Source organism: Lissotriton vulgaris, chromosome 8, assembly GCF_964263255.1.
Source record: "Lissotriton vulgaris chromosome 8, aLisVul1.2, whole genome shotgun sequence".
NCBI classification, from domain to species: Eukaryota; Metazoa; Chordata; class Amphibia; order Caudata; family Salamandridae; genus Lissotriton; species Lissotriton vulgaris.
In genome coordinates this window covers 981753758-981776404 of record NC_141696.1, presented here as the reverse complement: position 1 = coordinate 981776404, position 22647 = coordinate 981753758, and the positions used below count along the sequence as shown (strand labels likewise).

General features: G+C 51.2%; 1 protein-coding gene and 1 long non-coding RNA gene across 13 annotated transcripts in view; both read right to left on the bottom strand.

Moving 5' to 3' along the window:
• MYCBP2 (MYC binding protein 2) overlaps positions 1-22647 on the bottom strand; it is a 2065574-nt gene that overhangs the window by 2022591 nt on the left and 20336 nt on the right. The window lies entirely within an intron of this gene.
• LOC147698206 (uncharacterized) lies at positions 4173-18622 on the bottom strand. The gene is made up of 4 exons (XR_015299328.1): positions 16989-18622; positions 5552-6032; positions 4824-5446; positions 4173-4578 (listed from the first exon to the last, which is right to left on the bottom strand). It is a non-coding gene; the product is annotated as an uncharacterized LOC147698206 (long non-coding RNA).

The window sequence follows — 22647 nt, the reverse complement described above, 5'->3', positions numbered from 1 at the left end:
CTGCACTCAACAGCACACACCACTCTGCACCTGCACCCACTACTCTGCACCTGCACTCACTACTCTGCACCTGCACTCACTAGCACACACTACTCTGCACACACTCACACTCTGCACTCAACAGTACACACCACTCTGCACACACTCACACTCTGCACTCAACAGTACACACCACTCTGCACACACTCACACTCTGCACTCAACAGCACACACTACTCTGCACACACTCACACTCCACTCCACAGCACACACTACTCTGCACACACTCACACTCCACTCAACAGCACACACTACTCTGCACACACTCACACTCCACTCAACAGCACACACTACTCTGCACACACTCACACTCTGCACTCAACAGCACACACCACTCTGCACACACTCGCCACACACACACAGAGCGCTACACACACACAAACAGAGCGCCACACACACAGACAGAACGCCACACACACAGACAGAGCGCCACACACACAGACAGAGCGCCACACACACAGACAGAGCGCCACACACACAGACAGAGCGCCACACAGACTACACACACACACACACACACACACACACAGACCGAGCACCACACACACACACAGACTATGCTAACACATATCCTGCCTACTGTCCCAACTCCTCCATGCAATGTAAACCCCTTTAACCACTCTACACTCACCCCAAATCTTCTACACCACGAGAGAAAACCACTTCCAAACAATCACACGTTGGACTGCACTGCTATAATCCTCCTGCATTCAATTAATAAACCTGCTTATCACACAAATAAAAAAATCCTAAACTCTACATTAGCATTCAAAACTCATCCCACAGCTTGATATATACATGTCTCCCTTCAGCCTCTCTCTAAAATCTAACATCACCCTCCCACTATTATGACCACCCTTGGTGTGAGACTCATAGGTTTCACCCCAAGAACCTCCCGCTTACATTCTCAAACCCTACAAGATTCCCCCACCAATTGCACGCACTCCAAACACTCAAGCTACATACACACACACACCATCTATAACCACATCTACACCTTGATGTATATCATCCACCCACATCACACCTATAGGCTCCACTGAGTCATCTTCGACACCACACACCCACATCAAATGTCCAATAAGTAGATTATACAAACACATACCCATGCCACACACTTAGAGTACAACCCAACACGTATACCCACGAAACTACCCCGTCACGTCCACTCATACCATTCGCATGAGCACAACACACTCGTTCAACACCCATTAACACTTAGCTCCTCTCCACTCCGCTACAGTATCTCTACACCAGTCAGTGAGTCCTACACCGACTCCACCAATTTGACACCACTACACCTCATTAACTCCGGCGCACCCTACAACCCCATTCCTCCTGCATACCTGCTCACTGGTACGAGTTTCCATTCATTTAGTAAAGCAACACGTTTTATTTAGAGCGCTTAGAAACCTAGACGTGTTGTGGGAAGCGCTATATATATATTTTTTGTTTTATAGTGTTAATAGTACTCCTAAGTATGCCGCACACAGTTAAACTCCTATGCAGTACCACGTCGACCTCACGCCCGTTCCAAGCACCACACAGCATCCACACCAAGCCCTGCCTGCACACCTCACCCGCCGCACACCCTCTTCTAGTGGCTACTGACCTGCTGCAGCATGGAAGCGATGGCAGCCCCAGTCGGTTCATTGTTGAGTGGAGGGTGGTGTGTGTGTTTGTGCGTGTGTGGTTCCAGCGCAGACTGCGGAGCGCAAAAGAGGTGTGTGGTGGAAAGAGGGAGAAAGGGAGAGTGTGGGTGCCTCTAAAGGGTGCAGTACCCCGGCCATGGTGACGTGAAGTGTACTGTTTACCATACAGAATCCTGAAAGTGAATTTTAGTAGATGGCTCCTGCCACGCGGAAGGTCCCACCTTGTCTCACACGAGTGGTGAAGTAGTGGGTGCAATAGGTAACCCCTGAGCAGCCCGTCAAGTCCTCTCATGTCCGTATGGGGCGTATACCTCCTCTGGCAGTGCCCTTCTTCTGTACCTGGGGTACCCTCTGCTCTGCTGTCCGGGTACACACAGGGCTGCCCACAGAGCTGTAGAACCGATGCCGAAATACGAAGCAGGTAATAAGAAAAAGCCGGTAAAATGTAATACTACAGCAAGGTGTAGATATGGACGGCCAGAATATGGGGTCAGACTCTCCCTCTGACGTCAGAGGGAGAGTTAAATCCACCATTCTACATACGCTAGGAGCAGGAGATGGGTCCTTTGATTGTGATTGCAAGTCTTAATTCCAACAAAAACAATACAAAATTTCCAAATCGTATACAATGCGAAATTCACATAATTTTTTCAAAATATCGAATTATGCCTTTCCGCACCTCACGCATTTTTCAGGAGTAATCAGCGGGGGTCTGCTCCGTTCAGAAATTTCTGGCCGAGAGAAATGTTCTGGTCGACTCAGTTTTCTGCCAGGAGACTTCTTTAAGGGATCTGCAGTCACTTAAGATAAGTCATACGAGACATCAGCAAACTACATTTCCTTACGAAAGAATAGTTTTGTAAAACGGTCATAGAATTGTGCAAACAAATTGGGCTTGAGTTCTTATTTCTGCCTCTCAATTCGACCACGTTGTGTGATCCTAGGCAAAGCGCTTTGTTTCTGTGTACCGCAGTTCACTTATGTGTCGCAACAAGGAAAACCTAATAGAACTCGAGGCCAGTAATTTCTCTTTAGAACAAAACTTTTAAAACACTTTCCGTGCGGGCCTCTGAGCTCGCGTAGCTTCGCACGGCACGGACCTGAAAGGCGGGGGGCACGAGGAGCGCTCTGCGCATCGTGGGCTCAAGCGCTGTTTGCAACAGGGGGTAGGCAGGAAAACGCCTCACCTTCACTGCGGTGCTGCCTTCAGGCTCGCGGGCGACTCGAGGAGGAGGCTCTCTTCACTTGAAGACTCGGCGGTGGACAGGCAACAATGGCGACCAAAAGCTTCTGAAACATTTCGGATTCGGGGGCGTGGTTTTGCTGTCCTGAGTGACGGATGATGTCACTGTCTAAAGAACAGCAAAACGTACGCCCCCAAATCCGAAAAAGACGGAGCCTATTCGGAGGGACAGCTCTCTCCTCCAATGGCTGGCCTCCGTTTAGGAAGCCAGTCAATGGGAGAGAGGAAAAAACAGAGGCGGGACAATAGTCCAACACCAGGAAACATAAAATCTCGGACATTACCTCGACCTAAAAAGGATGAGGAGGAGATGAACAGTAGAGCAGGAGTGGCAGAATTGGAGAAGGTTGTTCGCTCCATTTAAAGAGGACGAGTGTTCTGTGAAGGGACTATTCATTGTCTACTGTGTTCTGGTTCTACTTTGGAGTTGTTCTGTTTGAAGATTCTTTAACATTGCAGCAGGAGTGGCAATGAAAGGTTTTAAGCATAATGGTAGACTGTCTCTTTAATGTTTAGTGTTCAATGCACTTGGAGAATCGCCATTAACCCAACTATAGTTCTGTGAACCTAGACACGGCCTGCGATATTCTCGCACTGGCTAAATAATTTTCACACACGCAGAACATGGCCTGCTTAGTAGTAGTAAGCCAAGGCAGGATACAACAGACTTGTTGGCTGAGTCTCATTGGAGTACAGGAACTGAACAAAAGGGTCGCAAAGTAATTATTGTCCCAGGTCTCACTCCCTCTGAATAATGTGAAACAGAAAGGGGCCACGTAATGAATTGAAACTCAAACCCACTGAATACATCCGTATCAACTTCTCAAAAGTTTTTTTTTTTTTTTTAATTCATGGTGCAATCATCCAGGAAATAGCCAGACTCTGCCAGCCAAACGTTCACAAAAAAATAAAATATTAACTTATTGGAAATAAAAATGCACAAGATCTAAGAAAATTAAGTGAAAGCTCAAATAACACTCATTCAAAATTGGTATTCCACTGAATTACCCACTTAAAGTAAATGTACAACAACTAGCAAAAAAGGCTGAAAGAGAAACATGTTACTAAAAGTTAGTCACAAAAGCGGGTAAACTGCAGAACCCAAGACTCTGAAGGTCAAAAAAAAGAGAATTCATGAAGCCAACACATCAACAAAAGGACCGTTTTTCAAACTGACAGTAGTAAAACTAATCCAGTAGATACTATCCAGGCAGTTCCAGTATGCCTAACATTTGCATTACATTTCTTTATTTCTTTTTTTTTTTTTAATAGAAAGAAATAAAATACAAATATTATGCCAAGGGTCAAAAACGTTGACTCATTTTGGATGGAGGAGAGACAAAGAAAAGTAGGAAGACAGGAATGGAATTTAATGTATCTGGAATAGTGTTCAATATAGTGGTAATCTAAACAAGCAAACTGATAAGCAAAAACGAAGTCTAGAAAACTGTAAAAGGGATTAATCCCTTCTAGGTTCAACTGGAAAACGTTACCACCTTTGCTCACAACTTCACAAAAGTGAGTGTAAGCACCAACGTCGAACCAAGGAATGGTGGTATTGGTCATATGGAGAGGACATTAAGAATATCCTCCAGGTAGAAGAGCAAGAAGTGTAGTAGATGATGTAGTTTTTAGGTATACCGACTTATGTGATAAAAATATAAGAGCTTCGCGAGTACAACAGTGAAGGACTGTGGCTCAGTCCAGATGTTGGTTTATCAGACTACAGCTATCGATTTGTCAAAGCCTGTGCTCTTGCACAGAAAGAGTGCTTACACTCCAATCAGCTGTGATCATTTTTTTTATTCAGCTGCTTGAGCCAGGCTCTTGGACAAGCAAAGTAATTGTGTTTGACCTTTCATTCACACATATGCCCCTATGGTTGGAACTTGCCCTTAAAGATCACACAAATGCTACTCCGATGCCATTAAACAACTTATATATGGTGATGGTGTTGGTTTGTCTCTAGTTTCCATGCTTTGTACAGTAGCGATTTGTTGATTATGGAGTAAACCTAATGACCAAGGATATAAATAAGATTTATTTAAAAATGTTATGATAGAGTCAGTGGGCCTCACTTATCTATTGTGAAAAAGATATTATAAAGTTTTAAGACATTTCAGGTTGGATCATCATCATTATTATTATTTTAAGACCAGCAGAGAGGTATTTCATTTCATGGAATCTGATAGTTTACCACAGTAGGCAAGGCTTTTTGTGTCGGTTACCCCCCTCTGCTAGACCATTGGGATAGAATATTTATATTGTAATAATCATCCTTAGGGCCTCTTCGGAGACCTAAAATATTTTGCATTGCCAACAGTAGCGTTGGATACATTTCTAACTTTGTGAATGTATGCTGCCTTGTATGAAAGTTTAATCTCAGTACAGGAAGCCCGAGTTGTTTATGGTGACAAATTTGATAAAGCGTATAGACAGGATTGGTTCGCTGGTCAACCTTACAATAAATGGTCATATTACCATAGTAGGCAAGAGTTTTTGTGTTTGCGACCTACTCACAACAGGAGGGTAAAAAAATTGCAGTGTGATAAATATTATAAGGCTCTCTCACAATGGATTTTAGATAGTTTTTGACAAATGTAATTTTTTTTTTTACATATTTGTAATTTTCTTACTGTGTATCTCTCTCTGATGGTTGTCTTTTCGGAAAGCTTATGCTTGATATAGTAGGTCTGAGTTGGGTATGACGGCAAGCCTGTAGGACTAATTGGTTGCCATAGTCCGGATACGTTTTTATAAAAAAAGTTACAGCACAGGTAAATGGCCTCATTTATTCATTTATTATGAAACCTATGTTCAGGCTGATTTCAAGAAATCTCTTAGATTACTGTTGCTAATATTGATTTTTGTACCTACCTCTTTGACAAACCGTAAACAGCAGAAGATTTTCACTGTAATAATTCTAGCTATAATCTCTAGTGAAGGTCTCATTCACCTCATACCCCAGTTGACCGAAAATAGGGTGTCATTACCGTTACGGTTACTCTGTTTTAAGGAGACATAGGTAATCGAGATGGGCCAGGAGGAGGCGCCCCATCCTACCGGTAAACAAAAATCCCAATGAATGTCACTGGCCCCTTTTTAGGGCTCGCCTGCTGTGCACACGCACAGCTGGAAGCTCTATAGGGGCTTATCCAGTGTTTAACCACCACTGGCGATTCCACTGGCGATTCCTTTGAGTGCATGTGCTTTTTAGGTCATTGCGCAAGCGCAAGCCCTAAAAAGCGCGTGCACAATGCCACCAGCCGCCTGCCTGCCTCGCATTACCACATCAAAGGCAGCCCTCCCAGCTCATTTCTCACCCGCTAATTATTCACGGCCGGCCGGCCGTACTTTCAGTTTCACGGCCGGAGGCCGTGTCTCCTTTTAAAACTTGTTTAACTTGTTTCTTTGAGGTATAAAGAAATTAGAGACAGGCGTTTTATTTAGGGATTGTGACTTCCATGCATGCTGATTACCCATTCCGGGGACAGTTCCATTTCTATTTTCCACCTGCCCTGAACAATTGATAAATCAGCATCTCTAACCAACAGAATGCAGGGGCTATTCGGGAGATTTCTCTGTAGAGAGCAGGGCAGAGAAAGCCAAGTAGGGCTATGTCTTCCCGCCTTTCCCACGCACGTGAAGGGGCACAGACGTCAAACACCATGCCTTTGAAATGCACCAACCTTTCATTAAATCTCAGATCCCTTAAAAGCAGAGGCCGATACCGCACGTTTTCCCTCCAGCTTGCCATGTGTCTTGCATTTCCGCCTCGTTTCTGGTGCTTTCTGTTTGTTCTTCACAGTCATTAACCGCCTCCTGCCATTAGAAGGCTGTAAAGTATTCCATGTGCCATTAAGGCGTCCGAGGGTCTTTGAATGCTGAGTGCACGCATCCGCCTCTTTCATTACAAACTCAGCTGTGACTCCAGCGCCTTAGTGACAGCTCCAATCTCTCGAACGAGTGTATTTGCATCGTGTTGGTCACACCGAAAATATCTGCACACAAGGAAGGAAGATGGAAAAGCTACCAGGTTACAATGTCACAGACACACAACTCCCTCGAGATTCGGGTTTTAGCACGAGCTCGGAGTGTGGAGTAGAGTTGTGTGTGTTGAGTGTGCTCCCCAAACATATCGCATCATAATTTGCACGAAGCATACCTGCAGCTCAATTTCTGTGTCACCCTCCCCTATCAAGGCATTTTTTTCTGAGCAGTGTCATAGCTAAGTGGGTTAATGTGCATGTTGTAGAGAACTGTGTGCAATTTGAAGATCATGGGTCCTGCGCTCACTAATGTAGCTCTCATGGTTAATGTGTCTATGGCCAGTGCTGTAAATTTCGTGAAAGTTGAGGTGTGTTCTCTAAAGGGCATGACCAAAAAAAGTGTAACTAGAAATCCTTTCTAAGATGCATGGCCTACGTAATATGGCTGTGGTTTAAAACAAGTGACCTGGCATGCATGAAGAAATTGAATGAACGCCACATAACAGATTTATTTGTACCGTACTGCACAATTGGAACGAAACTAGTCGTTCCATGGTCAGCAGTTTAACCACTCTGATGCTGAGTGAGTAAGCACTCAGATTCTAATATTGCTAAACAAATTTCTTGAAGTTGATTTGAAATACATCTCCAGATAATGTACTATCCGTTGTTTTATTACAACATGAGTGTTCTGACACCAGGGCCTCCTCGTAATAAGACCATCGAATCCTGCTCCACCGAGGCACCCATCATACAGCTCCACCGATGCACCCACCACACAGCTCCACCGAGGCACCCACCACCAAGCTCCAATGATGCACCCACCACCCAGCTCCACCGATGCACCCACCACCCAGCTCCACCGATGCACCCACCACACAGCTCCACCTACACAGCTCCACCGATGCACCCACCAAACAGCTCCACCAAAACACCCAGCACACAGCTCCACAGATGCACCCACCACACAGCTCCACCGAGGCACCCACCACACAGCTCCACCGAGGCACCCACCACACAGCTCCACCGAGGCACCCACCACACAGCTCCACCGAGGCACCCACCACACAGCTCCACCGAGGCACCCACCACACAGCTCCACCGAGGCACCCACCACACAGCTCCACCGAGGCACCCACCACACAGCTCCACCGAGGCACCCACCACACAGCTCCACCGAGGCACCCACCACACAGCTCCACCGAGGCACCCACCACACAGCTCCACCGAGGCACCCACCACACAGCTCCACCGAGGCACCCACCACACAGCTCCACCGAGGCACCCACCACACAGCTCCACCGAGGCACCTACCACACAGCTCCACCGAGGCACCCACCACACAGCTCCACCTACACAGCTCCACCGATGCACCCACTACACAGCTCCACCGATGCACCCACCACCCAGCTCCACTGATACACCCACCACCCAGCTCCACCGATGCACCCAGCACACAGCTCCAATGACACAGCTCCACCGATGCACCCACCACACAGCTCCACCGATGCACCCACCACACAGCTCCCCCGAGGTACCCACCACACAGCTCCCCAGAGGTACCCACCACACAGCTCCACAGAGGTACCCACCACACAGCTCCACCGATGCACCCACCACACAGCTCCACCGATGCACCCACCACACAGCTCCACCGATGCACCCACCACACAGCTCCACCGATGCACCCACCACACAGCTCCACCGATGCACCCACCACACAGCTCCACCGATGCACCCACCACACAGCTCCACCGATGCACCCACCACACAGCTCCACCGATGCACCCACCACACAGCTCCACCGAGGCACCCACCACACAGCTCCTCCGAGGCACCCACCACACAGCTCCACAGATGCACCCACCACACAGCTCCACAGATGCACCCACCACACAGCTCCACCGATGCACCCACCACACAGCTCCACCGATGCAGCCACCACACAGCTCCACCGATGCACCCACCACACAGCTCCACCTACACAGCTCCACCGATGCACCCACCACACAGCTCCACCAAAGCACCCACCACCCAGCTCCACCGATGCACCCAGCACACAGCTTCACCGAGGCACCCACCACACAGCTCCACCGAGGCACCCACCACACAGCTCCACCGATGCACCCACCACACAGCTCCACCGATGCACCCACCACACAGCTCCACCGAGGTACCCACCACACAGCTCCACCGAGGTACCCACCACACAGCTCCACCGAGGTACCCACCACACAGCTCAACCGATGCACCCACCACACAGCTCCACCGATGCACCCACCACACAGCTCCACCGAGGCACCCACCACACAGCTCCACCGAGGCACCCACCACACAGCTCTACCATGCCCCACCACACAGCTCAACCGATGCACCCACCACACAGCTTCACCGATGCACCCACCACACAGCTCCACCGAGGCACCCACCACACAGCTCCACCGAGGCACCCACCACACAGCTCCACCGAGGCACCCACCACACAGCTCCACCGATGCACCCACCACACAGCTCCACCGAGGCACCCACCACACAGCTCCAGCGATGCACCCACTACACAGCTCCACCGAGGCACCCACCACACAGCTCCACCGATGCACCCACCACACAGCTCCCCCGAGGTACCCACCACACAGCTCCACCGAGGTACCCACCACACAGCTCCACCGAGGTACCCACCACACAGCTCCACCGAGGTACCCACCACACAGCTCCACCGATGCACCCACCACACAGCTCCACCGATGCACCCACCACACAGCTCCACCGATGCACCCACCACACAGCTCCACCGACACAGCTCCACCGATGCAGCCACCACACAGCTCCACCGATGCAGCCACCACACAGCTCCACCGATGCAGCCACCACACAGCTCCACCGATGCAGCCACCACACAGCTCCACCGATGCAGCCACCACACAGCTCCACCGATGCAGCCACCACACAGCTCCACCGATGCAGCCACCACACAGCTCCACCGATGCAGCCACCACACAGCTCCACCGATGCAGCCACCACACAGCTCCACCGATGCAGCCACCACACAGCTCCACCGATGCAGCCACCACACAGCTCCACCGATGCAGCCACCACACAGCTCCACCGATGCAGCCACCACACAGCTCCACCGATGCAGCCACCACACAGCTCCACCGATGCAGCCACCACACAGCTCCACCGATGCAGCCACCACACAGCTCCACCGATGCAGCCACCACACAGCTCCACCGATGCAGCCACCACACAGCTCCACCGATGCAGCCACCACACAGCTCCACCGATGCAGCCACCACACAGCTCCACCGATGCAGCCACCACACAGCTCCACCGATGCAGCCACCACACAGCTCCACCGATGCAGCCACCACACAGCTCCACCGATGCAGCCACCTCACAGCTCCACCGATGCAGCCACCTCACAGCTCCACCGATGCAGCCACCACACAGCTCCACCGATGCAGCCACCACACAGCTCCACCGATGCAGCCACCACACAGCTCCACCGATGCAGCCACCACACAGCTCCACCGATGCAGCCACCACACAGCTCCACCGATGCACCCACCACACAGCTCCACCGACACAGCTCCACCGATGCAGCCACCACACAGCTCCACCGATGCACCCACCACACAGCTCCACCGATGCACCCACCACACAGCTCCACCGATGCACCCACCACACAGCTCCACCGAGGCACCCACCACACAGCTCTACCATGCCCCACCACACAGCTCCACCGATGCACCCACCACACAGCTCCACCGATGCACCCACCACACAGCTCCACCGATGCACCCACCACACAGCTCCACCGATGCACCCACCACACAGCTTCACCGATGCACCCACCACACAGCTTCACCGATGCACTCACCACACAGCTTCACCGATGCACTCACCACACAGCTCCACCGAGGCACCCACCACACAGCTCTACCATGCCCCACCACACAGCTCCACCGATGCACCCACCACACAGCTTCACAGATGCACCCACCACACAGCTCCACCGACACAGCTCCACCGATGCACCCACCACACAGCTCCACTGAGGCACTCACCACACAGCTCCACTGAGGCACCCACCACACAGCTCCACCGAGGCACCCACCACACAGCCCTACCGAGGCACCCACCACACAGCCCTACCGAGGCACCCACCACACAGCTCCACCGATGCACCCACCACACAGCTCCACCGATGCACCCACCACACAGCTCCACCGATGCACCCACCACACAGCTCCACCGATGCACCCACCACACAGCTCCACCGACACAGCTCCACCGATGCAGCCACCACACAGCTCCACCGATGCAGCCACCACACAACTCCACCGATGCAGCCACCACACAGCTCCACCGATGCAGCCACCACACAGCTCCAGCGATGCACCCACTACACAGCTCCACCGATGCACCCACTACACAGCTCCACCGACACAGCTCCACCAATGCACCCACCACACAGCTCCACAGATGCACCCACCACACAGCTCCACCGATGCAGCCACCACACAGCTCCACCGATGCAGCCACCACACAGCTTCACCGACACAGCTCCACCGATGCACCCACCACCCAGCTCCACCGATGCACCCACCACACAGCTTCACCAACACAGCTCCACCGATGCACCCACCACACAGCTCCACCGATGCACCCACCACACAGCTCCACCGATGCACCCACCACACAGCTCCACCGATGCACCCACCACACAGCTCCACCGACACAGCTCCACTGAGGCACCCACCACACAGCTCCACTGAGGCACCCACCACACAGCTCCACATAGGCACCCACCACACAGCTCCACCGAGGCACCCACCACACAGCCCTACCGAGGGACCCACCTCACAGCCCTACCGAGGCACCCACCACACAGCTCCACCGATGCACCCACCACACAGCTCCACCGATGCACCCACCACACAGCTCCACCGATGCACCCACCACACAGCTCCACCGATGCACCCACCACACAGCTCCACCGATGCACCCACCACACAGCTCCACCGATGCACCCACCACACAGCTCCACCGATGCACCCACCACACAGCTCCACCGATGCACCCACCACACAGCTCCACCGATGCACCCACCACACAGCTCCACCGATGCACCCACCACACAGCTCCACCGATGCACCCACCACACCGCTCCACCGACACAGCTCCACCGATGCAGCCACCACACAGCTCCACCGATGCAGCCACCACACAGCTCCACCGATGCACATACCACACAGCTCCACCGATGCACATACCACACAGCTTCACCGACACAGCTCCACCGATGCACCCACCACACAGCTCCACCGATGCACCCACCACACAGCTCCACCGATGCACCCACCACACAGCTCCACCGATGCACCCACCACACAGCTCCACCGATGCACCCACCACACAGCTCCACCGATGCACCCACCACACAGCTCCACCGATGCACCCACCACACAGCTCCACCGATGCACCCACCACACAGCTCCACCGATGCACCCACCACACAGCTCCACCGATGCACCCACCACACAGCTCCACCGATGCACCCACCACACAGCTCCACCGATGCACCCACCACACAGCTCCACCGATGCACCAACCACACAGCTCCACCGATGCACCCACCACACAGCTCCACTGAGGCACCCACCACACAGCTCCACCGATGCACCCACCACACAGCTCTACCGAGGGACCCACCTCACAACCCTACCGAGGCACCCACCACACAGCTCCACCGATGCACCCACCACACAGCTCCACCGATGCACCCACCACACAGCTCCACCGATGCACCCACCACACAGCTCCACCGATGCACCCACCACACAGCTCCACCGATGCACCCACCACACAGCTCCACCGATGCACCCACCACACAGCTCCACCGATGCACCCACCACACCGCTCCACCGACACAGCTCCACCGATGCAGCCACCACACAGCTCCACCGATGCAGCCACCACACAGCTCCACCGATGCACATACCACACAGCTCCACCGATGCACATACCACACAGCTCCACCGATGCACCCACCACACAGCTCCACCGATGCACCCACCACACAGCTCCACCGATGCACCCACCACACAGCTCCACCGATGCACCCACCACACAGCTCCACCGATGCACCCACCACACAGCTCCACCGATGCACCCACCACACAGCTCCACCGATGCACCCACCACACAGCTCCACCGATGCACCCACCACACAGCTCCACCGATGCACCCACCACACAGCTCCACCGATGCACCCACCACACAGCTCCACCGATGCACCCACCACACAGCTCCACCGATGCACCCACCACACAGCTCCACCGATGCACCCACCACACAGCTCCACCGATGCACCCACCACACAGCTCCACCGAGGCACCCACCACACAGCTCCACTGAGGCACCCACCACACAGCTCCACCGAGGCACCCACCACACAGCTCCACCGAGGCACCCACCACACAGCTCCACTGAGGCACCCACCACACAGCTCCACCGATGCACCCACCACACAGCTCCACCGAGGTACCCACCACACAGCTCCACCGAGGTACCCACCACACAGCTCCACCGAGGTACCCACCACACAGCTCCACCGACACAGCTCCACCGATGCACCCAGCTCCACCGATGCACCCAGCTCCACCGATGCACCCACCACACAGCTCCACCGACACAGCTCCACCGATGCACCCACCACACAGCTCCACCGATGCACCCACCACACTGCTCCACCGATGCAGCCACCACACAGCTCCACCGATGCACCCACCACACAGCTCCACTGAGGCACCCACCACACAGCTCCACCGATGCACCCACCACACAGCTCTACCGAGGGACCCACCTCACAACCCTACCGAGGCACCCACCACACAGCTCCACCGATGCACCCACCACACAGCTCCACCGATGCACCCACCACACAGCTCCACCGATGCACCCACCACACAGCTCCACCGATGCACCCACCACACAGCTCCACCGATGCACCCACCACACAGCTCCACCGATGCACCCACCACACAGCTCCACCGATGCACCCACCACACAGCTCCACCGATGCACCCACCACACAGCTCCACCGATGCACCCACCACACAGCTCCACCGATGCACCCACCACACAGCTCCACCGATGCACCCACCACACAGCTCCACCGATGCACCCACCACACAGCTCCACTGAGGCACCCACCACACAGCTCCACTGAGGCACCCACCACACAGCTCCACTGAGGCACCCACCACACAGCTCCACCGAGGCACCCACCACACAGCTCCACTGAGGCACCCACCACACAGCTCCACCGAGGTACCCACCACACAGCTCCACCGAGGTACCCACCACACAGCTCCACCGAGGTACCCACCACACAGCTCCACCGACACAGCTCCACCGATGCACCCAGCTCCACCGATGCACCCAGCTCCACCGATGCACCCACCACACAGCTCCACCGACACAGCTCCACCGATGCACCCACCACACAGCTCCACCGATGCACCCACCACACTGCTCCACCGATGCAGCCACCACACAGCTCCACCGACACAGCTCCACCGATGCAGCCACCACACAGCTCCACCGATGCACCCACAACCCAGCTCCACCGATGCACTCACCACACAGCTCCACCGATGCGCCAACTAAGCTCCACCGATGCAGCCACCACACAGCTCCACCGATGCAGCCACCACACAGCTCCACCGATGCAGCCACCACAGCTCCACCGACACAGCTCCACCGATGCACCCACCACACAGCTCCACCGACACAGCTCCACCGATGCACCCACCACACAGCTCCACCGATGCACCCACCACACAGCTCCACCGATGCACCCACCACACAGCTCCACCGATGCACCCACCACACAGCTCCACCGATGCAGCCACCACACAGCTCTACCATGCTCCCACCACACAGCTCTACCATGCCCCCACCACACAGCTCTACCATGCCCCCACCACACAGCTCTACCATGCCCCCACCACACAGCTCCACCGATGCACCCACCACACAGCTCCACCGACACAGCTCCACCGATGCACCCACCACCCAGCTCCACCGATGCACCCACCACCCAGCTCCACCGATGCACCCACCACACAGCTCCACCGATGCACCCACCACACAGCTCCACCGATGCACCCACCACACAGCTCCACCGATGCAGCCACCACACAGCTCCACCGATGCAGCCACCACACAGCTCCACCGATGCAGCCACCACACAGCTCCACCGATGCAGCCACCACACAGCTCAACCGATGCACCCACCACACAGCTCCACCGATGCACCCACCACACAGCTCCACCGACACAGCTCCACCGATGCACCCACCGCCCAGCTCCACCGATGCAGCCACCACACAGCTTCACCGACACAGCTCCACCGATGCACCCACCACCCAGCTCCACCGATGCACCCACCACACAGCTCCACCGACACAGCTCCACCGATGCACCCACCACACAGCTCCACCGATGCACCCACCACACAGCTCCACCGATGCAGCCACCACACAGCTCCACCGATGCACCCACGACACAGCTCCACCGATGCACCCACGACACAGCTCCACCGATGCACCCACCACACAGCTCCACCGATGCACCCACCACACAGCTCCTCCGAGGCACCCACCACACAGCTCCTCCGAGGCACCCACCACACAGCTCCACAGATGCACCCACCACACAGCTCCACAGATGCACCCACCACACAGCTCCACAGATGCACCCACCACACAGCTCCACAGATGCGCCCACCACACAGCTCCACAGATGCGCCCACCACACAGCTCCACAGATGCGCCCACCACACAGCTCCACCGATGCACCCACCACACAGCTCCACCGATGCACCCACCACCGCCGAGGCACCCACCACCGCCGAGGCACCCATCACACAACTCCGCCGAGGCACCCACCACACAGCTCCGCCGAGGCACCCACCACACAGCTCCACCGATGCACTCACCACACAGCTCCACCGATGCGCCAACTAAGCTCCACTGATGCGCCCACCACACAGCTCCACAGATGCGCCCACTACACAGCTCCACCGAAGCACCCACCACACAGCTCCACCGATGCACCCACCACCGCCGAGGCACCCATCACACAACTCCGCCGAGGCACCCACCACACAACTCCGCCGAGGCACCCACCACACAGCTCCACCGATGCACTCACTACACAGCTCCACCGATGCGCCAACTAAGCTCCACTGATGCACCCACCACACAGCTCCACCGATGCACCCACCACACAGCTCCACCGAGGTACCCACCACACAGCTCCACCAATGCACCCACCACACAGCTCCACCGAGGTACACACCACTCAGCGCAACCACAGCATCACTCAGCGCAACCACAGCATCACTCAGCGCAACCACAGCATCACTCAGCGCAACCACAGCATCACTCAGCGCAACCACAGCATCACTCAGCGCAACCACAGCATCACTCAGCGCAACCACAGCATCACTCAGCGCAACCACAGCATCACTCAGCGCAACCACAGCATCACTCAGCGCAACCACAGCATCACTCAGCGCAACCACAGCATCACTCAGCGCAACCACAGCATCACTGGTTCAAATATGTTCTTTCAATGTTTCAAACTGTTTTCAAGCTTTCACGCTTTATTACAAATCACAAAAAGATGTTAATATTTCACTTCTGTTCTTGGATTTTCGTCGCAATAAAAAACACTGAACATAATCTTCACAAAAGTTATTTACAAAAGTTTAAGCTATTGCCAATACAAATTAAATAAATTATTTAAGTATTATTTAAAAAAATTAAAAGCCATTGTTATTTGTAATATCAATACATCTAAGTCACGTAAATACAAAACATGTTGCATTACAAATGCTATAGGTGTCACATTTGCGAAAGTTTAACTATTGGCATTGTAAATGACAAAGCTATTAATTTAGCTATTTGAAAAAATAACACAAATAAAAAAAATTCATTTGTAAGACCAATAGCTCAAACTTTCCTAATGCGAGCCCTATTGCATTTCCAATGCTTGTTTTGAAGGGGGTGGTCTCACTCTCTTCCGGTTTAAGTGTAGCCGAGGACTGTTGATGTTGGCTTACTAAAAGTGGAAACTGAAATTTAGTGCCCCCGTTGGAGCATCTGAGGAGAGATGCAACACACTGGGAGTCGTTACCACTGACGCTGTTGGGAAAAGCAGCACTCTTTAAAATGATGGCGCTTCCCCGCTTTGTCTGCGTTAGAAAACACAACATTCCCTCCAGGCTATTTCAAAAAGATAGCGGCCCAAGTATCCAACCTGTTATGGGGTAACAAACCGGCACGTATAGCACAGAATAAGTTGACCCGTGGGTGATATTATGGCGGGATAGCACTCCAGAATATACAATTATATTACTGGGCGGAGCAATTAAAGGTGATCAACCAGTGGATACATGCCCCGCAGTCAGACCCTGCATACAATGCAGACAGGTTTCTATTGGGACCTGGAAATTTACTCTCTGCACTTTCCAACAGGGGGCATACCCCAGCGTTAATAGGGCCCACACAGCACACTGTCACAATAGGGCATGCGGCACAGGCAAAAATGGGCTGGCAAGGGGTTCTAACCCAACTTATTCCTCTATGGGACACTAAGCGATTGGGACGACTCCACAATAGCAGGGACTTTGAGTAATGGGATGCCATAGGAATATCCACGGTGGGGGACATGTGGTCTAAGTGGAAAGTAGTCACATTCGAACATCTTCAGCGACAATACGAACTGACACCCACTGAAATCTTTTGCTACATGCAGATAAAAAACACACACTGACCATGGCCATACCACACGGTACCGAGGTGCTTGAGGCCTCCCCCTTATAGGACAGGCTACTGATGGAATGTATGCAAAAGAGGGCTATGTCATTCACCTACCGGAAATTAGTTAATAACCTTCCGGACCTCACAACACTGCTCGGGGACAAATGGGCCTGTGACATAGGCGACCTTGTTGACACGGAGTGGCAGGAGGCACTGGCCTCGCCAGAGGAGGTGGGGTTACCCTCGCGACTCAGGCTAGTGCAGCTTAAAATCCTATATCGCACCTACAACACTAAACACGCCATATGCAAGATGGGAAAAACACAGCATCCCTATTGCCTTAGAAGTTGTGGGAAGGAAGGTACCTTCTATCACACCATATGGCACTGTCCAAAAATCGCGGAATACTGGAGGAAAATTATGAGAACAATATCGCAGACAGCAGGGGTGTCATTGGTACCAGAACAACCTTACTCACCAGGCGCAGAATTGGGCCACACTGGGGATAATGGTTGCTAAATGTAATATTGCTCAAAAGTGGGGGGCGACGGACGTGCCGTCCCTAACTGCCTGGTGCAAAGTCATGGACACGGCTATGGTGGCTGAAAGGACAGTGTTTATTAGTCGTGGAGGCCCCCGGAAATGGAGTAGGGTGTGGGGAGCATGAAACAAAATCAGGGGAGACATTTGTGAACCGCCACCAGAACAAAATGAGAGTTCGGAGGAGGAAACAGTGTCATGACCTATATGGAAAGTTTATATGTAGTCTGTGGATCTAGATGAGACTTTGTATATTGTTTTTGTACTAATGCTAAAGGAATGTGGAATGATGTGCTACTTTATGAATGTATTTCGTTGGAAGCCATCGGCTACGCTGATGAAAATAAAAAATAAAAAGCACACAAAAAAAGTGGAAACTGAGGAGGGGGCCAAACATAATCAGAGTTTTCAAAGAGGCCTAATTATAGGATCCAAAATTATTTTAAACGTGACAACTTAAACCCTTAAATTATAATGCCCCAAAAAACTAACTCTGAGACCAACTTAATAAACAATCCATAGTGCTTCCTTATTGCTATTCTGCAATCTACCCAAATCAATCTGAGATTTTTTTAATAAAGATGACAGCCACTCCGAATGTGTGGGGGGTGCAACTTCTACCCAGCTCTTGCAGATTTCCCTACTAGCCAGCAGGTTTGCGTGAAAGAGGAACCCTAGCAGGGTCCGTTACCCCGCTCGATATGCCAAAAATAGTCAGGGCAAGAGAAATTTGGCCTGGAAATCCCAAAATAGCAGCTATAGTTGCCCCTACTTTTCCCCAATATTCTGTTATCACTGGGCATTGTTTAAACATGTGCATATCAGAGGCACTTTCTAAATCACACTTCTTGCAGCTAACTGGGAGTCCCTTCGATATTTTGGACAGTCTTAATGGAGATAAGTAGGCCCTGTGGGTAGTGAAATAATGATTCCTCCTGAGCCAAGCTGGTTTTACAGCAGTGAACAAGATGTTAAAGGAAGTTTACCACAAGTCTTCCCAGTATTCATCTGGCATAAAGGCTCCCCACAGTACTCCAGCTAATTTAAAATATCCATCAATGGCTTCCTCTATGGACCAATAAAAGAAGGAAACCTCTTTCTCTTCCACCGGTCATATCACTAGTTGCTCCTCAAGGGAATTTCCTATGCCTATGGTTTTTTTTAGGTTCTGGGCCCAGCTCTGCAACTGTAGGTATTTAAACCTAGATATGCCCTCCTCTACCCTTTTGTGGAGTGACGACCAAGATGTAAGTGAACCGTCAGGCGACAGATTCCCTCGGCCCCCCCTCCCCACACACACACACACACACACCTTTAATCCTGCTATTCTAAGGGGTGTAACTAATTATCTTTCAGGCAATCTGGAACCCCTGGAGAATCCAACCGGGGGGCCGAACTACTAAAGTAATTAAGACCGTTGCATCGTTTAATTCTAGCCCCTATTTGAGCCATCCCCAGCAAAACTTTCAACCTGATCTTTTTGAAGAACCTCTGATCTCCATATTTAAAGAGGAATCCCTCCTGCGACAGACCCACACCCTTTAGCATAGCGGAGTACATAACCTCCACCCCTGTATGATCAGAGGTTTTCAGCAGCATTCTTAAGTGCGCAAACTGGAAAGCCCAGGCGTAGTACTGCAAGTCAGGGGTGCAAGACTCCCTTTCTCCCTCCTACGCCTTAGCTTCTTCCAGGCTATCTTTGTGGCCCTGTTAGTCCAAACGAAAGAGTTGATTGCTTGCTGAAGCTAATCTATCACCAATTTTTCAAAATTTAAAGGGATGGTGTTAAAAAGAAAAGTGATTTTTGGTAGTATGACCATTTTGATCAGATGAATCCTCCTCAGAATGGTCAAAGGGCCCAAGATTTCAATAATTTCTGGCATTCCCTACAAACATTTGCCAGATTAGTTAGTCCCGGAGATCTTATCTATGTCCTGACCAATCCTGACCACCAAGTATCTTATGTCACTTACCCTCCTAAATTTCTCTCAGCGAGAAAATCTGGAGATAGATATATCCCAGCAAGAGGTCAGGAAGGCTATATCTCCCTGTAAGGGAGGAAAGGCTGTACGGCCAGATGGGTACCCAGCGGAATTTTATAGATGTTTGGGGGACGCAATAATCCAGAGTTTTACAGCACTCTTTAACGGGATACTATCGGAGGGTGCTAGGGTGAAAGCAGGCAAAAATCCTGAGAACTGCGCGTCTTATAGACACATCTCCCTGCTGAAAACAGATTACAAAATCTTTGCAAGGATGCTGGCAGACAGACTGGGAGCAGTGGCGGGTGATCAGAAGGGTTTTGAGAGTGGCAGGAACCTAGCTGATCTTACTTATGATTTCGTCGGTGCAATAGACTTGGCTTCCACTTTTTCACTTCCTCTTGCAGCCATGACATTAGACGCCACCAAGGCCTTAGATAGGGTTAATTGGGTATATCTCTCGGCAGTAATGGAAAATGTTTGGAGGAAAATTCTGTTGAGTTATTCAGCTCATATACAGAGATCCCTCGGCGAGACTCCTGGTAAATGGAAAACTGACCAACCCTTTCAAGATCACCAGGGGTACCAAGCAGGGCTTCCCCATCTCCCCACTCCTCTTTGACCTATATATTGAGCCTTTTGCTCAGTGCTTAAGAGAAGAGCCTGGTATTTTACTATTCAAGTTTGGGGCATGTGAGAGGAAGGTAGCTCTGTTTGCCGACGACGTTTTGATCCGCTTCTGATTTGGAGAAGTCCTTTCCTCAGATCAATAGGTTGGCACAGGACTTTGGGTAGGTTTCCGGTTACTAGGTTAACGGGGGTCAGGATTGTTCAGTACATACATAAGATCTCCAGGACTAACCTGGAAAATACATCTAATCTTAATTATTTATGTATTGCACAAACATCGTTACGCTTTCTTATTGATTGAATGTTTGTGTTTTCAAATCTCTTTTCACAGAAAATATGTCCAACTCAAAATTATTTTCTGTAACTCGCATTGCTGAATTCATTTGCAGCAGCATCCCTAAATAAAGAAATTAAACACTACATGACAACTTTCTTTCAGTGCTGGGAATAACAATCCCGTCAAAATAACACTGTTGCTCTCAGACAATGAATCAGCACACCTGACAAGTTCACCCTTGCAAGACCAACCTTGATGCAAACATCTAACAATGAATCTTCCACTCTGTGAAAATAAACATAATAAGCGCAAAACAAATTGCACTTCACTTTCTTTAAATAGGTCTAGTTGAACTTACTCATTTTAGAAGGCATGTTTTTAATAACCTTACAATGAGCTTAGCAATTAAAATTGTATTTACAATACACATTGTTACATAAAACACATTTTAAAAATTCACACATTATCCCAAACAAAAACACACTTTCTCAAAACAAGGACAGACATTACTATAGTGTCAGGCAAACAATGCGCCAAATCAGGGGCTCCTAATCTTTGGACATCTGTGGAAATCCACTGAATCACAAATGGAAGCCCGGGACCCCTGACAAAGCAGTTTCTACAATATGACCCTCAAAACAACACATAAAATATAGAACCAAGTATACAAACAAATACACTAATTATTATGCATTTATTTATTTCACAATAAAGATATGAAACAAATAAAAAACTTATTTGAATGGGTAGGTTTGAGCTATATAAAACTCAGTTTTTTTCTAAAATAAGTAGTGATATGCTAGATTCTACTCCTAATGCGGTCTCTCTTTGTCTGCGCATACCAGCGTCTCAATTCAGGCCAACGATTGTTCATTCTAGATTTTGTTTACTCTACTTTTGCTGCACACATGAATCAAGCTAAAAATAACAGCTTAATTTTTAGGCTCCAATCTCAAATGCATTCTCAGTAAATGATGTTAGAAAATGTTCAATTTTATTTTTTCTTACGCACATATACTTTATCAATCTGCTAACATTATTTAATTTTCTAAACAGTTAAGGAACCGCGGAGCAGGTGTTGCGGACCCCAATCAGGTTAAGTACCACTGCTCTAAATCATTCTAAAATGTACTCAAATCAAATAATACGTAATGCAAAATAACAAAATACATATTGAGTGACGTGTATGAGTGTAGATTAAGTACGGGTCACTAAGTGGTGAGGTGACGGAAGAACATCACGCAATAGCTGATGAAGTGCACAATTTCCTTTTTTCTTTTCTTCTTTTTAAGCCACCACAAATATCTTTTGTAGAATCGTGAACAACATGGTACTAGTGTATTTCTTGCATTCATAGGAAGTGTGTACACATTAAATGCTTTATGTTTTTGGTCGATTTATTAAAACCATGTATATGTTTAGTTCCAGGCCGCTGAGGAAGAGCCTACCAGGGCTCGAAA